Raw genomic sequence first — 10,683 nt, 5'->3', positions numbered from 1 at the left:
TTTTGACTCGAGTCTACCAGCCTCTCTATTTTGAGTCTAATATACTGATATATACATTACTTGTATATATTTACATCTAATTGATCTCAAATCAATTCCTAACATACTCAAACATCAAAATATGTTATTTATAACCATATAACATATTTATTATCATATATCAAAATATTTTAAATTTACGGGGTTTTACATTCTTGACTTAATCTTGGGCTTTAATAAAAGTTTAAAAAATGAGAAAATTAGTTGTTTTAGGCTGTTTATTCATTAATCCTTCATTACTTGCAAATTAATATAAAAACACATTATTAATATATTTATTTCTTTAAATACAATAGGTAATGAGGATATGAACGTGTAATAAAATATGATGATTAGTATCTTGTATCGAAGCATAGTAATTCTCTAAAATGTGATCTCTTCCTATCTTACATAACCTCTGATAAATAAGGAAGGAGATATTGAAATAATAGTCAAAGATGGAGATGAAAGGGATCACCAAATGATTGTGATTAATTTTTGAAATCTACCAAACTGCATTGTTACCAGTGATAGGCAATCAGGATCATCGATGGTTCCCAATGCCCCATCAATTGGCACCTGTAATATATTAATGGTTTGAAATTTGGTTTATTGGAATTTATCAATTTTGCATTGTACACCATCGATTGTTGTGTTGACCATTGATGGTTTACCCATGACCATCGCTGGTGTCAAATCCAATTTCTAGGATTCTTTGATTGTGCATTATGGTCCATTGATTAACTCACTACCATGGACGCTATATCACTGACCATCGATGGTATGATTGCTGAAATCAACATATATGTTGATTTTTACATCATTTCACCTCGTATTTTTCGTATACCTATTTATACCTATTATATCATTCAAACAATCATCAATAACAAATAAAAGTTTGCTATTACTAGAATTAAGAGATATCATACAAACTACGTTCTAGCAATCTCCCCTTTTGATAATAACAAAGCTCAAAAGATATGCAACGTTGCCCTTGTATTCATGCAAAGGAAAAATATATGCAACGCTCTCCTTGTATTCATTCATCCATGAATATGTAACTATGTACAGGTACTATAAAAATTCTCCCTAAAATAGAGCATTGATATTTCAAAGTTTTTTAAATCAAATAAAAAATATGAAAAAACACTTGAAACATACACTTAGCTAAAGAAGTCCACTCATGCACAGAAATTTTTCAAAGATTTCAAATTTCACACTAAATATTATCCCCCTTTTGATATTATCAACAGATAAAAAACACACCAAATGGTTATAGTTTATACTTGAAAAATTCAAATAAAAATCATCCAAATGTGTAAGGAAGAGAAATACACATAGGTCTACACATAAATTTATAGGAAATATAGCATAAGATATTAAAATCCAATAAAAAAAATACATGAATATGAGAAAATCATATAAAAAATCACACACAAAATGATAAAATATCATTCTGAAGTATATGAAACAAATAGTAAAGTAAGGACAATGTTTGGCAAATTTAGATATATCAAAGAGAATGATAAGGAAAAATTAGACAAGAATTATCTCAACCGTCGAAACTACGGACCAAAGTATCACCCAATCACCTCAACCATGTATGATTTTTTAAGGGGAAGAATGATAGTGTTTGGTGGGCGATGTATACCATCTATAAATATATTAATATTCAGTATAAGAAGACTAACATGTGTGGTATGCACAAATTTTATCCATGAATATAGGTCCTTTATAATCTTTTAACAAATACACTAAATCTTAATGTAGGTTTTAGAGTGTGGAATTTTTATCATCTTTTCATGAATAAACTCTTTTACTTTGACATTCTTAGCACAAATATACATATATATGTGTGATGAAAATCAAGTAAAAAAAACAAGCTAAAAAACTCTCAATATATTCCAAAATATTCTTATAAACTAATTATAAAAACTATTTAGCGTTATCTCATAATACAAAACATGATAAATATAAAAATAGGTGTGCAAAAATATAACATGAAATATCTTGTGAAATAGTACACACACACACACGCACACACACACACACATGTATGTATGTATGTATGTATGTATGTATGTATGTATGTATGTATGTATGTATATATTATAATATATATATATAGTATATATATATATATATATATATATATATATATATATATATATATATATATATATATATATATATATATATATATATATATATATAGGTGAAAAACTTGTGTTAAACTTAAGTGGATAGCTAGTAGTTGTCCACCAAAATTTATCCATGGATCTTGCCTAGGGATCCTTGGCATGATATGAAGAGGCTTTTTAATATATATATATAGGTGAAAACTTGTGTAAACTTAAGTGGATAGCTATCGTGTCCACCAAACATTTTATCCTTGGATCTTGCCTAGGGATCCTTGCATGATATGAAGAGGCTATTTATATTAATAAAATGTGTGGCTAGGAACTTTGGTAACATCAACTTAAGTTGATAGGAGTCTTGCTCATATATATATATATATATATATAATATATATATATATATATATGTATGTGTGTGTGTGTGTGTGACGTGGTGCTGTTTGTGTTAATCAAGTGAAAAGAAATATTATGTCAATCAAATCACGATTAAAGCATATACATATGCATGTCCAAGTTTATTTTATTTTATTTTATTTTTAAAAGGAAAGAAAAAGAATAAAAGAGAATTTTTTCTTTTGTTTTGTTTTGGATAAAAAATGAAAAAGAAAGAAAAATCTAAAAACAACCTAAAAATCAAGAAAAGAAAAAATGAAGAAAAATCAAGAAATTAAGAAGAATAAAGAAAATTTTATGTACATACAATAGATCAGAGTTATAGAATTTGCCAAGATAATTATTTATGTAAGTTGTACCTTTGCAATAAACCTGTGCTTGCATAATGAGACCATATTTGCATGTATTAGAAATGTCTTATCCCTTTCTTTTTCTTGATTAGGCTAAGGAACATATTCTTCTCTTATGAATATACCTTGAGCAACCACAACAAGTGTTATCTTGTTCCCACAATAGATGTTATCTTGTCCTTCACCTTCTTGCACACACAGAGAAAAGCAAAAGGTGTAACCTAGGTATCCGCATAGGTCCACATCGATTGGTTATTTTTTGTTTAAGTACCCAAATCTGCTTGACTATTTTAACTTTATATTGCATATGACCATTCCTTGAACATATGACCAATTCTATCACATAAATTATAAATAGTAGAAGATGCATTTGAGATGAGTGCAAAAAGAGTTAAATTATTTCCTCTTATTAAAGAAGGTTAAAACTCTTTATGTTTTTTGAATATGAATAACCAAGTCCAATAGTTGCTTTTGCAAATTGTTGATTGGAAAAGACTATGTTTAAATTTGTAAAGCCCAAAGAAAAATTTTTCACAGCCTTTTACAAATCAACATTTTTTCACATCGAGTTTCAAACTTTATTTGTTCAGAAGACAGCTCACATGCATGCTCATTTATCCTAGAAACTATTTTTTAATTTTCACAAGTTTTATTAATTAATTTCTTGGATAAATCATAATTCATCTCTCTATACATGGAACATTGCATGCATTCAAAAAAGGTATTTTCACTTGTGTTGTTAGATGTACTCAATTCTAAAGAACTATTTTTAAATTTTATCACTTAATAATGTTAGGTCTCATATTTATGAGCCTAAGGTCTAATCTTGTTTTGATGATTTACAAATAATTCCTAATATCATTTGTCTAATATTTATATTTGTTTATTAAGTATTCTAGACAAACATCGATATTGGAGGTTGGATGGATTGTGTCTTAACGATGACATTCATTGAAGGTTAGCGAAATATAGGAATGAAGCCATTTGCAATTTAAATATAAATTCAAGATCAAGCTTCATCCACAACCAAGTTGAGCTACGTTGAAGACTTATAGCTTGGGTATATTAGTTTAGGAATTTATACTTTGTGAGTTAATGCTTGAAGCTTAAATATTACACACATACACGTTTTTGGTTTTATAGCTTTCAAGTTTAAGTAAATATGAAACAAATATATTTGTTTATATACATACATACTAGTTTCCTATTTATCGAATTTTTTTTGAAAATAATGTGTTTAGGTATATAAATATGAAACACATGAATATAACATTAACACATATTCATTTTATGTTTATATGTGCTTAAAATGATTTCATTAATGAACAAGCTTAAAATTAATAAAATTATGCTTATTTGCAAAATTATGTGTTTATGGATTAAATACTCAATACACTTGAAATATTGAGTTTTCGTATTTTGAACTATTTTGAAAAATAACAAGTTTTCACAATTGGGAAGTGCAATTTAAAAAATTCTTCTTGTAACATGTTCATTCTCATGTTTATAAACATTTTCTAAATTTTACATTTTTTAGAATTTATTTGATATTTTAAAAGAGGTTTTAAAATTCGATGTTTACAATTCATATCAGGTCCTATGCATGTTTTAAGTCGACTTGCTACAGTACCAATTCGACTTATAAAGTATTTTACAGTTAGTGTTTTTAATCTGCTGAATCGACTCATAAGATAACTAGTCAACTTATACTGCATAAGTCGACCAATGCTTGTCATAAGTGTTGGCCTTCTTGTTTTGATGATGTTTAACAAATAATTTACTTCTAATGTTGTTTGTCTAGTGTTTGTATTTTCGTATTTATTCTAGGCAAACAACGAGTTGGAGGATGGATGGAATTACGCTTCAACGAACATATCCAATGGAGGTTGGTGGAATAGTGGTTGAAGCCTATACAATTCAAGTTAAAGATCCAATTACAAGTTTCATCCAAGTTTACCAAGTTGAGCTACATCGAAGATCAATCAAGCTTGGGTATATTTAGTTTAGGTTTTATATTATGTGTGTTAGTACTTTAAGCTCAATCATATATACACACACATATTTGGTTTTTATATATATAGTTATATATATACACAAGTTTTGGTTTATGGACTTAACAATCATCGTATACATATTTTATTAAGTCTACAAAATCATTTTGTAATGTTTCAAAACATGGTTAAACTAAAATATCAAAACTCATGTATTCACACTTTCATGTTTTGGACTATTTTACAAAATGATGATATTTCTCATTTGGGAAGTCCTTTTAAACAGGGTTTTAAATCATTTCCCAAAGTTTTACATTTTTCTGAATTTATTTGATATTTTTAAACAGGGTTTTAAATTAGAAAAACTATTTTCAAACTGTCAATTTCATATATCAGTTCACGGTCGACCGCCACGGTCGACCGTGCCTTTGTTATTAGTCTGCGGAGCTAACAGAAACTTTCGCGGGCGGCCCCCACGGTCGACCGTGAGCTCGAATTTTCCCATGATGGACCGTCACGGTCGACCGTCAGCTCGAATTTTACCACGGTCGACCGCCACGGTTAACCGCCAAAGTATCTGGATCGCGGTCGACCACGAGTTTTCCACGGTCGACCGCCGTATGCCCAACGACTCTTTTTGTACAGAATCATGTTCCTGATTTTTTGAGATTTTTGTTGTTTTGTTTTGGGATTTTTGCTGTTGTTTTCTCTTCCTATATAAACCCTCAAACCCCCTTCTATCTTAATAACCCAATGGATAGTTTTAAAGAAGTTTAAAAGAGTTTTGAAAAGGGTTTTAGTTGGGTTTAAAGTCTGTTTGGTTTGTGAAGATTGTTTTACAAGTGGAGAAGATCATCTACAGTGTTTGAACTTCATTTTAATCCTCCTCTCCAACTTGATTTTCAGAGAAGAATTCCTAAACTCTATTTCTAGCTATTTATTGTTTTGTTCATAATTTCTATATGCTAGATTTTTAATTGAGTTTAGTTGTTTTGATTTTCTCATTGCTTACACACACAATCTTTGAGCTTATTGTATTTACATTCATAGTATAATTTGGGTTATGAGGAGTTATAACAATTGAGTGTGACCTTTCATTATGTTCTCATTCATAGTAGAGAACAAACATTTATTGTATTGAGCCTAATTGTGAGGATCACTTTGTAATACACTTGTACACCGAGAGAAGTGTGTGGCGAGAGTCGGGGATCGTCCCAAAAGGAGTGGCGTCGGTTGACGAACCAAGGGAGAGGTTGTATCCGAGCACTTGAGGGAGCCACGTCTAGTTCAACACTTGAGAGGGTGTAGAGTGGGATTGCAAGAGTGTGTTAGTTGTAGAGTTTTCGGTAAACTAGAAAACCGTATTTTGTGGTGTAAACGTTATTCGGGTGAACGTAGAAAACCCGGTTGTGATAGTGGAGATCTCCTCGAGAAGAGGAGCGGAGACGTAGGTCGTGGGGACCAAACTCCGTAATCATATCGTTTGTTTGTGATTGCATTGGCGCACTTATTTTATGTTCATATCTTATATCACCTTTGTATAATGCTTGTTGATTATATTACCCACTATCTAGTTTAGAATGTTTACCCTTGTGTTAATTATATATCCTTGCATATATCTCATATTATATCTCATTGCTAGGATATTACTCTTTGTTCATATTGATTATTCTTGCTTGTAACATATTGTATATCTCTCTTGCAAGAATAGTTTGTTATTTAGTTTTAATTGGTATAAAATCAGATTAGATTAGCATAAGACCCTAATTACCCCCCCTCTAGGGTCTAACAATAAGTCGACACATAATATGACCGTTGCACAGTAATAGTTATTATCTTGATTTTGTTGTTTTTGATGTTTTTGTTAGTTCTTACTGGTTCCTTGGGGCTTCTATACATACCCCTTACCCTCTAACTTCTGAATTAATCCAAGAAGTTTTAAAATAAGTTTTATAAGTGTATAAAGAGTTTTTCAAGTTTGTTTTGTGTGAATAAGTTTTCACAAATAAAAGGCTTACATTTTCGGTTTGAGGAATTCAACCTCATCCCTTCATCTACATCTATTTGTGATTTTGGAGAAGTTTTCTAAACTCAATTATCTAGCTCGTTTATACTTACTAGTCATATTTATATTTGCTAGATTAATTCAAGTTTGATTTTATTTATACTCATTGATTACACACACCCACATGAGCTTAAGTATTTCATACATAGTATATTAGGGTAGTAAGATTGTATCTTTGAGTGTGGGCTTAACTTAGTTCTCATCTTTGTAATAGAGAACAAATTCTTTATTTATTCTTATTTGTTGAGATCATATTGTAATACATAAGTACACCAAGAAGAGTGTGTGGTGAGAGACGGGTCAATTCCAAGAGAAGTGACGTCGGTAGTAAAGCCTAGGGGGAGATGGTAAATCCGAGCACTTGAGAAAGATGACACGTGAGAGGCTAACACTTAGAGGGTGTATTGTGTGATTACAATTGTGTGAGTTGTGAAAGTTTTTAGTGAGCTAGAAAACCAATTGTGTGTCTGGTAAACGTTTTCGGTGAAAGTTGAAAACCGGTTGTGATAGTGGAGATTCTTCTCGAGAGTAGGGAGCCAAGACGTTGGTCGGAAGTGAACGAACTCCATAACCACATTGTATGTTTGAGTTGGCCATAGCATATTATTTGTGCTCATTGTTTATTACATTCTATATCGCCATTGTCCCATGTTTATATCGCCCTTAGTTTAATTGCATATCCTTATTCATATATCTTATTGTATATCATAATTGCTAGAATATTATTAATAAGTTTTAAATTGGCATTAATATCGGATTAGATTAGCATATACCCTATTCAACCCNCCCCCCCCCCCCCCCTCTAGGGTAATTTCAAATAATTTATCATCATTCTTTAAACCTGAATTCATCTATTTAACAACTTTATAATTTTCAGCAAGTTTTTCAAATTGACCTAACATTTCATTATATTTATATTTATATTATAAATCATTGTATATAGGGTTTACCTCACTATCATAGTTGTCGCGTTCATATTCATCCAAATCACTTCTTTAACCATGAGGCAATAGTGTGCTCTTTTATCATCATCACCCGAGCTACTCTTCGACTCATTCCATGTAGTCACTTTGGATCTTCTGGCCTTCCCTTTATAATCCATTTTATTTAGTGGGTAATTCTTTCTTAAGTGTCTGGGTTTCATGAATTATTGACTACCCTTTGATTTAAGGAAGGATCCGTAGCCTTTAACAATTTTATTAACATGACAATTTTCATCTTTAAAAATTAAGGTTGATTCTTTCTTCTTCTTGGTTTGGGATTTCTTCTTTTTAGCTTTCAACGCTAACGACTTCTTCTTTGAATAATCTTCAGAAGCATCTTCTCTCTCTTTTAATCAAACTACATATGTGAGAAGATTACCCACAAATTTTTTAGAGTTAAAATGAAATTTTTTTATAAATCTTCAGTAGCTATTACCTTTGGTCCCTAATCATCAGAAAGAGAATAAAGAATTTTTCTACAAAGCTATTTGCTCATCATGTCCATGAATTGAGTGAACATATCCTGAATAATCTTTGAGACCTTCATCTTAAAATTTTCATAATTACTCACAAGTTACCTCTTTCACATATGTTTCACGTTCTAGAGTTTTCCAAATTTCCTACACAGTAGAACAATTTAAAGCACTGTTAAATTCTTCAGTAATTAAAGAATAATAAAGAGCATTCATAGATTTAGTATTTAAAGAATAAATCTTTTTGTCATGTGACATCCACTTATCGCTAGGAGTAATGGTTGTAATATCTCTTGCAATAGTAGTAGTTTCACTATAGTCATTTTCTACATTACTCCAAATTGCAACACTAGTAGTTTCACTATAGTCGTTTTCTACACTACTCCAAACATCATAATCGGTGGATAGCAAAAAGACTTTCATGTATGCATGCTTTCTAATAGGTATAGTCTGTCCCATATCCCTTAGGAAAAGCCATCATTGTGGTTAAACTTGACATCTTTACCCTAGATTGTGAATCCTAAAGATGGATAACGAGGCTCTGATACCACTTGTTTGATCTATGATGCAAGCCTAGAGGAGGGGGGGGGGGGGGGGGTGAAGAGGTTTGCCAAAGTTTTTTCCTAAACCAAGTAATCAGTAGTGAAAATATAGAAAAAAATAAAAAAATAAACAACCAAACCAAGAACCAACCAGTGAGTACATGAGATTTCAATAGTGGTTTAGATAATAGTCCTATACCCGCTCTTTCTTCTTACGAAGGAAAAAAATTTAGGTGCTCATGGAGCACCTAAATGCCTACAACCCACCAATAGGAGGAAGGCATGTATCACTAGAGGGGAGAATGTGACGTCACATTCTCCCTTCTATTGCCACATATCCCTTTCCTATCGGAGGGGTATAGGTATCTTTCCTACTCCATGAGTAGGTAAGAATTTCTCCTCACGAAGGGGCTTCTTCACTGTGCCAAGAGTTCAGCTAAACCACAACCTAATTTAGTAGGTTTACAAAGGACACAACCTAGAATCTACCCGATACTAGTCGTCTAACCTAACTCTTCATAGCAAGTAACACCTAGCCCTAGTGGCAACCCTCAATTAACACTATCTTGAGCACACCGTAAATCTTCATTTAACACCAGTTTGAGTATGTGGTAAGCTATCAATTAACACTGGATTGAGTATGCTATAAAAATATGATCTCTTCCTATCTTCTTCTTGTAAACTCTAGAATTTTCTCTTAAAGCTCTCTTTTACCTAAGCATAGAACCTCTCTAAAATATGATCTCTTCCTATCTTACATAGCCTCTAATATATAAGAAAAGAGATACTGAAATCATAGTAGAAGTTAGAGATGAAAGGGATCAACTAACAATTGTGATTAACTCTTAAAACTTGTCAAAACGTGTAGTTACCATCAATGTGCAATCATGACCATCAATGGTCCCTGATGCCCCATCGATGGGCACCTATAATATGTTGATGGTTTGAAAAGTGGTTTCTAAAATTTATCAATTGTGGACTGTACACTATCAATTATGGTGTTGACCATTGATGGTTCACCCATAACCATCGATGGTGTCAAATCTAGTTTATGGAATTCTTTAATTGTGCACTATAGTCCATTGATTGAGTCACAACCTTCAATTGTGGTGTTGACCATTGATGGTTCCCCCAAGACTACAGGAGGAGATTTGAGTCTTCTTTTATTCTAGAGATTTACAAAATATAATATATTCTTGTGACCTCTAAAGATTCCAAAATAAGCCCTCTTTCAATCTCATCGAAAAACCTCTCAGAATTCTAGATCTGGCTCATTAGTTCTCTCAAAATTCTAGATGTGTCTCATTAGTTCTATCTACATCTTTCTTACAATATATGGCTCTACGTGGCTTTCCTATGGCTTGAAATCTTAAATTTACAATGAATCGCTCAAGGGGTATTTAAAAAGTGTTCCCCCCTCTCTTGAATTCATGTACGGCTCATTCTTTGATTTAGAATATCAATTCTAAATTTCTTCTAATTATAATTTAAATTTAATTATAATTAATTCTTTGCAATCAAATTCAATCTCCAATCCAAGTCCAACTAGTATCTCCTAAAATACAAGATTATTTCCCAACCATTTGACCATTGAATTCTATTTGTTAACTGTGAGAATTTAATCTTTCTGATCTAAAGCTTCATTTTGTGAAATCATAAAAATGTAATTATATTTGGTGGATTTGATTATGATCCTTGTCTCTGAACTTCTTGACATTGGGCACATTTTG

This window comes from Asparagus officinalis, chromosome 1 (assembly GCF_001876935.1).
Source record: "Asparagus officinalis chromosome 1, Aspof.V1, whole genome shotgun sequence".
NCBI lineage: Eukaryota > Viridiplantae > Streptophyta > Magnoliopsida > Asparagales > Asparagaceae > Asparagus > Asparagus officinalis.
The sequence above is the reverse complement of the archived record's forward strand: the minus strand, read 5'-3'. Positions refer to the sequence as shown.